This window comes from Sitophilus oryzae, unplaced genomic scaffold (genome assembly GCF_002938485.1).
Source record: "Sitophilus oryzae breed Bouriz unplaced genomic scaffold, Soryzae_2.0 scaffold_177_pilon_pilon, whole genome shotgun sequence".
In the NCBI taxonomy this organism is placed as follows: domain Eukaryota; kingdom Metazoa; phylum Arthropoda; class Insecta; order Coleoptera; family Curculionidae; genus Sitophilus; species Sitophilus oryzae.
In genome coordinates, this window is record NW_022146479.1 from 7610660 (window position 1) to 7624847 (window position 14188).

General features: G+C 30.4%; 1 long non-coding RNA gene across 1 annotated transcript in view; it reads right to left on the reverse strand.

The window, feature by feature from the left end:
• Nucleotides 1-330: 330 nt before the first annotated feature.
• LOC115882388 overlaps nt 331-14188 on the reverse strand; it is a 53216-nt gene continuing 39358 nt past the window's right edge. The window contains exons 2-3 of the long non-coding RNA XR_004050185.1: nt 560-689; nt 331-420 (exon numbers count right to left, since the gene is read on the reverse strand). This is a non-coding gene — a long non-coding RNA (uncharacterized LOC115882388). The remainder of the gene's footprint in view (nt 421-559; nt 690-14188) is intronic.

Genomic DNA, 14188 nt, shown 5'->3' on the forward strand with positions numbered 1-14188 from the left:
GTTCTAAAAACCCCAGATTTGTCACGGGAATTCAAGATATGGCTCTATGGAAGAGAAAATTAAATCTATTATTCAAAGCAATAAAAATATGCACTTTTATGAACTTGGAAAAGAATGAAAGTGAATTTTTATCTGCGCTTATTCATTTCAGGTTATATTTTTTTATTGCTACAGGTAGAATCAAGAATAGAGATTAAATAGAATTTTACTTAAGGGCACCCGAGACTTTTTATAAATAATAATTATAGAAGTAGGTATTCTTGCCAATATCAAGAAACATTATAGTTTTTAATTTTACCTTATTAGCTCATAGTCCTAGAATAATAAATTTCCATTTTTCCTTTTATTTCTTCTTGAAATATTGATCTATTGAAATATCTTATCACATTGTCTCTATTTTCAACTCATTCTGTGCCTTTTCTGAAAAAATAAGACAGTTATAAGTAAGTAAAAATACATACTAAATTCTAAGCAAACAGAATAACTGACATTAATCAGTTGTTAAGTCAATTATTAATTGAGACATAGTTAATTTATACATTCTAGTCTTTAATTTTACCTTATTAGCTCATAGTCCTAGAATAATAAATTTCCATAATTTTTTCTATTCTTCCTTTTATTTCTTCTTTAAGTATTAATCTATTGAAATATCTGTTCACTTTGTTTCTATTTTCAACTCTGTGTCTTTTCTGAAAAAAAAGACTTATTAAAACGTTAAAAAACGTTAGACGTTATTTAAATTATTAATTGAGACATAATTAATTTAGGATAAAAATGATACCCATTAGAAGTTAAAAAAAATAATTTAGTCAGATGATATTTAATAAAATAAGATTTTAAAGTTTTATTCAACCTCTAGTTATAGATATATATATATATATATATATATTGCTTTTTTTTCAAAATAATTTTCCGAATAATATAGTTCCGGCAAAGTTATAATTTTATCATAATTCTCCCAAATTCCGCGACGGTATGAATAACTTGGTAAAGTTTCAAATTTAAGCTATGCTCGTGAAGCAATTAATTTTAAACTTTTTAGTCTTGAAGCTAGATTCTCAAAATATGCTAACATTATCTTCGGTAACATACATTTTGCCGCCCAATCATATCCTAAGAACGATATATAATGGTAACAATGCAGCTTGAAAAGTTTTTTATTCAATATTCTTATAAAGTGCGAAATAATTTTTATACAATGCTGATAATAATGACCGAACTTTTTAAATTTTTCTAACTTTCTACTTTAAACTTAGCACTCGGTTTGTGCCACTTAGTTTGGAAAATTTCATCCTAAGTTGGGCATTATCAGTAGAGTATACGAAAGTTTTAAATTCGTTCATCTTTCACAAGGGATTTTTAGATTAACATATAAAGATACCTACACTAACGAAAATAAGAAAGAAACTACAATACTACAAACCGTCATTAACATATTTTTTTCCTTAAGTTAATTATCATTTGCATTAAATTATATTAATAATAGATAATAATATATTAATTTAAAAAATTATGATTAAAAAATAAGGCAATCAAAAGTTAGTATGTATAAATCTTCAATATCCGTTAAAGTTAATTAAACATGCTTGATGAAAATATGGTGCCATACACAAAACGGCCGTATATTTTTCTCCGTCTTCCCTGAAGGAATGAACAAAAGCACATGTAATTTAAATTGCACCGTAAGCAATTTATCACTTCCAAAAAAGTCTACGCAAAAAAGTGAAGTTGCACAACTATGAATTAAAGTTGTTTTATCTGCGGTCTGTTGGGAAACTGCAACTGTATCATTTGCTCGCCAGTCCAACTTAACGCCAGTAATTCTATGTCCACGTTTCCTACTGCAAATTCGCAGTAGTTACATCTTACAAATTATCTCGCTATACAGGGCGTTTCAAAATGGGCCTACATGTAATAAATTCGTATCCGATGTATTATTTCTGACTTGCATACTAAAAATATACCCGCATCTAAACACCTAACAGTTTTCAGTTTATTAAAAGTCTTTTATAAAATTAATCTTAAAATAACTGCATCATAAATTTAATTGACAAGGATATAGTTGAATTGTATCTTGTTTAAAAATTAATTTATTTTATTAGTAATTCGCATCCAAAAAGTAAATAATTCACGGTCAGTGTGGTTGGCAATTATTGCCTTTTCTTAGAGTGAAAGTAAAGCGCACTGATTTGGTTTGGTTAGCCTTTAATCTTCATCTTTTCAGCCATCGAAATCAATAGTTTGTAGCTGTTTCAAAAAATATTCTTGTGCAAGGTGCAACAAATGATACTGATGTCATTGATTAGTTTCATACAACTAAGAAAATTGACCCTTAGTTTTTTCTTATTAAATCTGTCAAACAAATCTAGAGTTTTTGTTTTTCTAACACATTCAGAAGTGGGATATACTTAGTTGCTCACGGGATATTTTTTTAAAGAAAAAATTAGGAGAAAACTAAAGTTGCATCATGTTGCGAGAAGTGAAGAGTTTGAAGAAGTTCCTCAAATTATCAGATCTTCGAGTTCCGCAAATAAGCAATGAAATGAGCCTATATTGTTGCTTAAAATACATAAAAATATCTTCTCTGGAACTTGAGCATCAAAATTTGGCTTTTTTGTCCAAAGTGTAATTAATATTTTGTCTACTATAGCCTGTTGCTCCTTTATCTAAAATACAACGTTTTCACTCAAACTAGAGAAAAGTAAGTGAACGATAAAAGTTAATTTGAATAGATATCAACTGAATTCCAGTCTCCGTTTGAGCATATTACTTATTTAGTGGTGGAATATAACCGTGGGCCATATAACCTGAAGGCGTCTTTAAATTTTAAAAGGTTAATTAGATATTTTCAAGTGAGCGCTTCTCTCTTACGTGCTATCGTAAATTCTTAAAGCACGAAAGAGTTTTTCCTATTACTGTTCCTACCTAGGAAAATATATGTTCTACTAACCTCTACATGCTTCGCTATTAGAATGTACGTGCGGCTTGCTACTTACTACAACTTCTCCTAATGCAAATTATTTAAAGATTGATTCGTTTAAAAAATGGCTTATTCTTTTGTGAGCAAACTTTAAAATTCAAGCTCGGTAAAACTTTACGAGAACCATTCGAAACAATCCGAGCGGATTACTTTTCAAACTAACTGTTAAAGAGGCGGTTTAACAAGGATACAAATTTATCAGGCGGCTGCACAGTGGTGAAGACTTTGTAGCCCAAGTAAGTTAAATTAAGAACCAATTACACTGGACAACAAATTTTAGTTTATTAGTAGTATCTTTTATAAAAAATACATTTCTTAGCTAATTTTGGGGTGCTGATTACGAAAATATCAATGAAATTAACTCTTAAACCTCCATGATATTAATATCTACGTAAATACCCAACACGGGTTCTCTAAGGACCCCAGACGAAAAACAACTTTTCTGTAATTATAAAATAATAATTAAAACAGCAAAAAAAATGCTAATTAGGAACTCAGTAGAACAAACTCAAAATCTGGGAGTATAATCTTTTTCTATTCTTACTACCTTTCTCCAATTTTAATATGTTTTGATGAGAACGTTCGTCAAAAAAGTCCAGGTGTGAGTGCAGAAAATGAATTTACAGAAACATATTACAAATTGATGATCATGACAGCATAGTTTTAACCAGACTAACCCAATCATCAGCTTTTTTATTTCGCAAAGAATTAATGACCACCAGACGTAAATTAATCCAAGCTTTTATTTCAATGTCTGTGAAAGTGCTATCAAAATGTTCCTTTCAGGATATTTCGTATTTTTGACCCAAGAAAATACCTTGATTAATTTTTATTTCCGTTAGCATTATTTAAGAAAAGCATTTCGTTAAGAAAGTTTTTCATTAGGCCCAATTTGATTTGCAATTATGCAAAAATTATTGAGTCGATAGCGTCAAACTCGTTTAATGCTTTAGATAAGGGTATTTTATTTACTATAGCAGAGAGTTATATTAGAATTAATTTCTAAAACTTGAACAAATATATTTTCATATATAGCATACCTAAAATAATAAAATTTTGTTGATTTTATTTAAGATACATTTTGGCTATTGCCCAATGTTATCATTATTTAAAACACCAATCAATTAAGACAGCACTAATAAAGGTTCTAAATGTTAGAAGTGATGTTGACATTTTTGTTTGCGACAGCTATTTCTTTTTCTTTTTGGTGTCCTTTTCTTAAATAACTTATTAGATGGCTCTCATGTGAGGTAGGTGTATTGAACCCCATGGTCAAGACACGCAAATATTATACCTTTGAGAAAAGCATCTCATCCCCTTGCGTAAAGGGATCGAAGTTGTTGGAAAGTAAAATATCCAGAGAAACACTTTTTGGCTCCTATAGATTCCAATACTAATATTGTGCCATTCATTGAATTATTGAGTCAAATAAAATTAAATCATTTAATAAAAAAATTAATAATTATATTGATACTGTCGGAAATTTTCAAGAGATAAAATTCAAAAGAGCATTTATTTCGGAGTTAATGTATATTATCTAAAATCTAAATTCCCCTTTTTGGAAAATTATGTTATAAAAATATCAGGGCGACTGGAAAATCAAAGGCGCCACGTATTCAAATTTATTCGAAAATATCTTTGATAAATTGGCAGACTTTAAAGGTATTCATTTTATTTTTATTATTCTTGTTTCTATTCGGAGCAAAAGAGAGCTGTTGACACCTAATAAGCTTTTTGTGGAAATCTGGAAATACAGAAAATATATTTTCATCTTACAGAATTAAAATTCGCTAGACTTTGGAAATGGGTGTGTTTGAATTTAGAAAATAGAATGACATAATGGTTTTGAGAAATGTTAAAGACAAAACTAAAAAATATATAATAAAGAAGTCTTTGGGTGATTTTTTAGCTGAAACTACTTAAAATAAAAAAAATAAACTAAGAATCTAATGTATGGAAGACTCCCCAAACATAAAATCATAAAAGCATATTTTTATTCTTACTTTAGAATAATTTAAATCAGTTACATGAAAACATGTACATGGACTTTCTATTTGGAAGGCCTTCAAAATTTCAAAGACTAAATAAAAAATATTTTTTACATAACTGATTTCAGCTAAAGGAAAGTTGAGGAACGTTTTAATCCGGGAACAGCATTATAACAAGATTTTTTTTCCCCAATATAAGACCCTTCTTTCCTTATGGCCGCAAATCCAACGGTTGATTATTTGTTTCTTATTGATTCTCTTTTTTGGTCCGATTTGTTGTGAGATTAAAGGCAACCCCCTGTATACATCAATCAAAAAGGGACCTTTCTGGTTGAGTTGACATCGGATATCCGAAAATAGCCCGAAGCCATGTCTATCGACAGCTCAGTATGGATACATCAAAGAAAACCTCGTTTGTACAAAAAAAATCTCTAGATAACGTGTTATATAAGTCTCAAATATATTTGACTTCTGATAAATAAAACGTATATTTATATACGGTATTTACATAAGCGGCTAAATCTTAAATCGCATGTAATTTTGTTTTAGGCGCTAAGCTTTAACCGCTGATAAATTGACAACATTTACATCTAACAATCGATTTGCAAAGTTAATCGTCTTCCACACCGAAATTTCTAATTGGCCAACTGGAATTCAGATCGATTTATTTGGAGTGGATTAACATATATATTGTCATTCGGTTCCTACAAAAGCAGCTAACTTCTCTATATCTCATTTGAATAATTCTCATTAGGAATGACGAGATTAAAAGATTTTCTATCTAATTTACTCGACAAGGTCTCAGAAACTAATTAGAAAATGAATCTAATGGAAGGGCTAATATTCTAGCATGAGATTATCAAATATACCCTGGCGAATCGGGTAATCTTGATCCTTGACTCTTAATAGACACCGTGCAACAGCACACACATGCAATTTTTTGATTCACCTTCACAGAATCATTTTTTATTAACGTAATAAACATAATATTTTTCAAAAGTACATTCAAGACTACGCTGTACAAAAGTGTAACCTAAAACTCCATATTCTTAAAATTTATGGAGTTAATATATTAAATTTATTGTCATAAATAACTTTCTTATAAGAAAGGCTTTCTTTATGAAACATCTATATTATGCTTCTAAAATATTGAAACTTATTTTTAAATTTCAATTCCGAAAAGATATACGTTAGAAAAAAATCTAGACAAAGTGACATTGAAAAGTAAAATAAAGAAAAATCTATTACAAAAATTACTTCGTTAGTTTAAAACATTTTATTGAAAGATAATGCAACTAAATATTAATTTGTCTTTAAACAGAAATCACACAGTAAACGAAACTACACCCCTCGAAAACAGACTAGATTTTTAAGTCCCAGTATATATTTTCCAAGTTTGAAAATTTTATTAGTTTAAATTTAGTTTCAAGGCATGTAGAGACCTTCAACTATAAACTGTATCTCTACAAGTTTTATTATTCCACTCGTATGTTCTAGCAAATTCGGCAATCATTGTAAAAGTATGTTAGACGTTTCTGTAAATTAATCTTTTAAAATGACTAATATGCTCTAAGTAAGAAAATAAAAATTTTAAAAAATATTATGGATTTTGGCAATATTGAACATAATAACTAAAACTCACCATAAAAAACACCAAGAAAAATATGTTCACTAGCTATATCTAAAATAAAACACATAAAAAATATTGATAGAAATTTCCAGATATGGGAAAACGTAGAATCTAAAATTTATTGAAACTTGATTCAAACGCGCTGCTTTTAACATACACGGTTACGGTTGTTACGGTTTAAATCACAAAACATTTATATTCCTTCAGATCTACCTGGGAGTAGGATTCGAAACCTAAAAAGTTAAAAGCATGAAGACGTACTATAGGTATCAATCAAGAAAATAATCCCAAGAGTGTGTAACACCGCCATTCCTAAATTGAAATGCTGATATATGCGATGTGCATACAGTGGTTTGCACCGGGCATTCGCCAGAGGCGTACGATTTTTTAATATGACAGATTCATATAAAATATTGCAATGATTTATCTCAACTTTATCAATATACAGGGTGAGTTTTAAATAAGTGCAAATATTTTCAGGACTGGTAGATCTCGATAAAAGAAACATATTTTCCTTTGCCGTTTTTCAAATAAATCCAAAATAACCGAATTTTACTTTCAAAATTTCCAAAAAATGAATTTTTGCTTAAATTTTGAGTACCGCGGGATATTTTCTGGATTTTCTTTCTTGTAAATTTAATCTATTACCTATGTTGATATATTATCAAGAAACGATATGTTATGTGAAATTATGTTTTTTAACTTAAAATTAAAAGAAATTACAAAATATTTTTCAAAAAATTTTCAAAAAATTTTCAACTCATAATCGTGTTTCGGGGGTCGAAATATACTACCCCTAAAAATATTTGCACTTATTTAAGACTCACCCTGTATATAGTATAACAGTATAAGCTTCACTAACTACATATTGTTCTTAGTATATGCAATATACCGGGTGCGTCTCAGAAGTGGATCATCCGGCCCCTATAACTTTTTTATTTTTTCAGATAAAAAATGAGATTTCGTATGTTAGTATACCACATAAATTAGGTTTGATCGACGTATTCAATTGTTTTCGGTAACGTCCTGTTTCGCCGGAAATGACTACAACTTTTGATTTTTAGATGGCACCCTCTGGATTTTTTTACCTTATTTGATAGAAATTGACATTCTGAATAGAATGACATATCATATATCAACTTTTTACATTTTCACTTTAAAAAAAAATCGCATTTTAAATTTTAGTCTAGAGTGCCATGGCTGTGTTAAAACACTAATTAATCAAGGAAAAGCACACTTAATCAAGGAGCCTTGGAAAAATAGGTTTGATCGTCTAATGTTTTTCGTGTTTTGTCCTGGGCGGTTAAAAGATGCCTAAATTTTTTAATCATATCTATTTTTTTTTCAAATTGAAGAGGGTGGAACATTAGCATATTTGCAAAAAGCATTTTGTTACGAATAATTTGGTACTAAACACTTGGTATTTCGAGTCAAATTATCGTTATGAACCGCATGTTATAATTTCAAATAAGCCATATGAGAAAATGTGAAAGTTGTCATATTTTGTTGCATTCATATTATGTTGACAGGGTTAACATGGTGTCATTTTCTATCAAATAAAGTAAAAAATACCGAGGGTGCTATTTGAAAATCAAAAGTTGTAGTCATTTCCGGTGAAGCAGGAAGTGACCAAAAACAATTAAATATGTCAATCAATCCTACTTTATGTCATATACTAACATACCATATCTCATTTTTTCATGTTAAAAAATAAAAAAAAGTTATAGGAGTTAAAACTCTGAGACACTCACTTTTGAGACGCACCCGGTATATTCAGAAACGTATATAATTTATTGGAGATACATGGTATATCATATTATGTATATTTATAGTTGCAAATACTGGAATGATATCTGCATATTCTATAGCTATACATATCCATGGTTGGCTGTTTTTTGATATGCTTTGCGAATAACATAATTTCTCCAGGTAGAAATAAAAAGATATATAATGATTCCGTAACAGGAAAAACCTAAGCCGAAAATTGAATTGGAAATATATAATGAAAGTTCAAAAGAGCTGACTTCGTTATTGTTACAAAGAATTCCCAAATTGTATTAAATTTCTGAGAGTAAAATGATAAAATGAAGCCGCTTGAGGGATGCAGTTCACAATCAGATTTTCGTTTGAAACGGGGGGCGAGTGGACTTAAAAATATACTTTAGGGGGGGATTTACCAGAATAAGAAATAATTAGGTTAAAGTAGACAGAGTTCCCGCTGCAAAATCAATCCGGTACAAATGTCATGTTTCACTGTGAAGCAAAGTGCATTATCCTATATCCTGAAAATATTAAATAGTTCTTATTGATTCGATCACTTTGAATTCAGTAAAAAAAACACTGAGAAATTTGTCACTTGTACATTTTTGAATGTTTGGTCAGATGATAATACACTCAGATCGTGAGATGTAAAAAAACGCAAAATAAATTTTTTTCGTCAAATTTTTATGGTATTACTATATTTTTATTTTTAGCCCTATTTTATAATTTTCTTAGCAAACTGTATATAAATATCTGTTTTAACTTATAAACTCAATTTTTATAAACTTTAAAATTTGACTTATTATACAGGGTTAATCGAAGCGTTTATTTTTCACCTTAAATTTAAAATACCCTGTGCAATAATTTCGTCTTCGTTTATTTCACTCTTAAAAATTAACAAAGGCATGTGTTGATATAAATCAAAAAATAAAATGCTCAGGAATCATGGTTCTGACCGAAAAACAATGTTTTAGAAAAATTTTCTCAGGAAATTATTGCACAGAGTGTTTTAAAATTAGAGTAAAAAACACACAACCTTTCGATTAACCCTGTCTTGTATGCCAAACACTAAAGTATCCAGTATTTGATATAGGTATTCCAATATAAGATATAATAAACTGAGTATATGAATTAAAGTTTATTTACTAAAAAATTCATAAAAATACGTCTAAAAATTAAAAAATATAACACTTTGAATTTGAAGAAAAAATTTCTGTTGCGTTTTTTTTGCATCTGAGTGTATTAGCAGAAAAATAAATTAGCAAACTAAAAGTACAATGAACCCGCTACGGAGATCTAGAGAGTAGTTATAAAATATAGGAGTAGACTTATTAATGACTGTTTTATGAATTAAATCATTCAGCTAACGCCACTTTTCTAAAGAGACGCGTGTTTATTAATTACTACAATCTGTTAATGGCTATTTCCAGATTACAAATAATAAAAAAGCAGATCGCGCGGATATCAAACGTGCCAATAATTTGTACAGTCAACTTAAGCTCCAAATGAACAAGATAAATCAAAACAGACGCGCCAATCGCTAATGTTTGGCGATTTGAAAATAACAGGAAAAAAAGAAAAGGCTCCAAATCGTTAAAAATGCTGTTTGATACGATTCACACATACGGATTTCAGAATATGAAAGTACATTCAAACGAAATGGCGGTATTACTTTTGCAGAAATGGAAAATTTTCATATTTTCGTTATCGATTCGGAACAATTTTTTTGAAAAATTAATTTTCCACCAGTTATTTGTCAAACAACGAGAAAAAAATGGATATTTTCCAAAGTGTGCTACTACGAAATGAATTTTTGATTGGTTTATCGCGGACAAAATTGTTAATCTGGCTAGAAAAAACGGAAAATGTTAACCGCGATATTTTTTATCTCCAATTTGGGTGGCGCTAAAATAGAGTCGGTAAGCACTGGTTTTTAATATACCCTAATTTTTTTTCGAAATATTCATTTTTTACACCGTATGATCGAAAAAAAACCGCGATCTTCATTTCATGGCCATCGCTGGCGCCGTTTTTTTACGATTATATTGTACTATTTCAAAATTACTAAGTATATAAAACTTTTAGAAAGGAACATACATTTATTATTCTGTGTGCCGGGCTATAGCGGCATCCAAAGCAACGAAAATACTGATCCTAATAAGACACCTATTTTAGTCCAGCGCTAATACTGGGAATACCCAAATGTATTTTCGTTGTGCAGTAAACTCTGGACCAGGAAAAAGCAGACCGTCCAAAGAAAAAACAAACAGGAGCACAGGCACAGAAAGGCCTTTATACCAAAACTGCACAGGAACCTCTAATGCTTAGCAGGGATATAGTGCGGATTGCAAAAGGTTTTTTGACAGAACATATGGCTGTCAAGTCCTACCTGAATAAGGTCAACCTATAGGTATCAAAGAAGTTTTGGCTGCAGAGTCTGTGACAAAAGTCTTGGAAAAGCAGAACATATGATATGTCACTGCGAGGGTCTGTTTCGCAAGTGATATTTTCTATTTGGGAAAGCCAGGCTTGAACAGAAGAAACTATACTCCCATCCTATCAAGGACCTGCACATGCTGGTGCAGGGCATAGGGATAGAAGATTGGATGTAGATACATAGAAGGGTCTCAGTTTAGGACCCTATTAAGTTCTGTAGCTATTTGTGTCATTATATAAGTTGCAGTGTCTTAAAAAATGTTTAACTAAAATCTTAAAATTTTGGACTAGTTCTTCAAAATCGTTGTCCAATATTTATATCCAACATGAGACACCACTGAAGTTTTCTCCTGTAGTGTCAGAAATTTCATCTAATAAAAACCTTAAAATTTAAATTTATACCGTTTAAAATCACCGTATATAGCGAGATTTTCTAATGCACCTCCGCCCTGGGACACTTTAAATTTAATCTTAAACATATATTTCAAGATGAACACAAAAAGAGCGCTTTTCTAGATAAGAATTCGAGTTTATTGTAATTTGTTCCAATGACCAGACACGGCGATTTTATGGAGGATATTCGCGTTTATTTTAAAAGCATAGCAAAATGGAAAGCCACAATTATAGTAAAAACCTTTTTCGCTCAAAAATCTTTTCCATTGTTGTCTTGTTAAGACCAACTGAGCGAAAATGAGAAGGTACGAACGTGACAAAAATATCAAACAATTTTAATAATATTATATTTTTGATTTTAAATTAATAAAATAGCTTTTTATATTTAAAAAGATACTCATACATATTATTTAACTATTTCTTTACATAGATTTCGTTAGAATAAATAAAATTTCCGCGCTAAAAACAATATCTTGCTGCGACATGTCGCCATCTATAAGAGAATCCAGACATTAAGTGAAGTTATGGAAAATCAATACCTGAGGAAATTACGTTGTCTCTATGATCAATACAAGCAATTAAAGGTTTCTAAAAATGTTTTTCAGAATTACGGAATAGAATTCATATTTACCTTCCATTTCTGTAATACGGATTTAGAGTATAAAATAATTTAAAATTAATTTGTTCTTATTTTGTCTATTATGAATAAAGTTAATATATCAATAACCCAATACAGAATTAAAGTACAACTCAATAATCATAAGACAAAAAAAAATACAAAAATTCCGACTTCTGCAATTTCACCAAAAGTTATCAAGAAAATGGTTTTCAGCTTTCTTTTTTCCCTTCCCAGAGGTACATACTAAATTCAACCCCCAAAAAAAGAAACCAGTAATTTTACAAAGGACACACCCTTTGTCCAATTTTGTCATATATCGCGGTTGCTAAATATTTCAAGTAATGTAGTCATTTTGTTTATGAGGGTTGGTTTTTCTTACGGACGTTTATTCTTAAATAAATTATTAGATTGGTCTCAAGTGGTGTATAGAGACTTTTTGGTCACGAAAAGCAAATAATTTGTTGCCTTTGAAAGAAGCAAACTCTGACACATATAGAGAAACACTTTTAAATTAGACCAATATAGGTACTTTTATAGACATGTCGTATATGATTATATAGATACCTTAAAAGGATAGGTGATAGCACGAATGCATTTGAATTGCAATAGGAAAACAAAATGGAACATCATAGGCCCTTAAAATTTTACAGCTGACGGAGCGCAGTTATTGAGTTATTTAGTCGATATAGTCAATTCAAAAGAGCATAGAGTAAAGTGTCAACTATGATTTAATATGCGTGTGTCTATGCATATAAAAGGTAATAATTAACTATGCATATAAAAGGTTAAATTAATTAACAGTAAATGTCTATATGATTCTAAAAAATATAAGGTATTTTTGCTTATATTTCACAAGCTAAAAACATTATTTTGGTTCCTTACACCTACGACTTTATAACAAATTGTGAAGAAATTTGCTTAACGTCAATTTGGTATTTCATAATAACAGGGTAATATAATATCTGACCTCAGAAAGGGCCTCCGTGACATCACTACTGAATAAATTCGTGACTATTAATTAAAACGTCAATGAGATATTTCTCAGGGTTTCGGTTTTTACCCTTTAGATTTGTTATTGGCATTCTCAGACGAGCAAAGGGTTGGAACGTTAACCAAAATGGGACGGGACAAATATCAAGGAATTTTTTTAAATTAAAATTCGGTCCTCTAAACCGCTCAGCTAATGGATGGCATTCCTATATTAAAATTTAGATTTTAATAATTTTTATTTATTTCCTGATTTTTGGGGTTAACGAGGAAATACGATATTAAGTATATAAATGGCTATAAATGTATAATACATTTAAAATAATACACTATATGGCCTCGGATTGTTATTTTTACAAGAAGAAACACTTTATGTATTCTTTATAAAAAGATTGCTAGTTCTAAAATGGTTAATCCCTTTTATACTTTTTCTAGTACTAAATATCAAAACGCGTTTCTGTGGTAATATAATTTCATTTTCATTCCTTAAGAGATGGTTTTCCCCATAATATGAGGCTGTCCTGTACCAGAAACAACGTCCTATAAGGTCTCCTATATAACATTCTCCTATCCCTGTACCCTACACCAACCTGTGCAGGTCCTTGATAAGATGGGAGCATAGTTCCTCCGGTTCTAGCCTAGCTTTTCCACAGAGAAACTGCCGCTGGCGATCCAGAGCCTCGCAGCGAAATATTATGTGCTCGGGAACAGCTGTTTCAGGATGTTTATCGCAGAGTCTGCAGCAAAGACTTCCTTCATAGAGGTAGCACTTGACAGCCATATGCCCTGTGAAGAGCCCTGTTGTAATCCGCACTTTATTCTTGCTAAGCAGTAGCAGTTACTTTGTGGTTTTAGAATTAGGGCCTTGGATCAAGGCCTTGCTATGCATGTGCCCCTCGTTTTCCTGATCCAGAGTTTTGCTTTACTACGGGTTATACATTTGAGTACTCCCAGTACTGACTCTGGACCAAGATAGGATTAAGATGATGTTTTAAAATGTTAAAGAAGCGCAAGATTTATTTAGTTGGATGATACGGAACGAGTGATAGTAGTTATCGAAAAAAGTGATACTTTAACAACAAATAATTTGTAAAAATTCTAATATAAAAACTAAAAATAGTGACTTTATTTTTCCAATTTATAGAATACTTGATCGCGTAGGTAACATATTAAAGTTAAAACACTCCAACATGCAACTCTATGTGAGAAATAAATTATTGAGTGGATTTACATTAGGTGTAAATCACACCCCTCTCTAAAACCTTTGACTAGGTGTAATAAAGATTGGGGTAAATAAAAGCCACGCGTTAGTATTAAGCACGTGGGATCCTAAAAAATCAATACAGCTTTGCCCGTATCATCCATATTTTTCGATAGTCGATAGAGTTTTCATT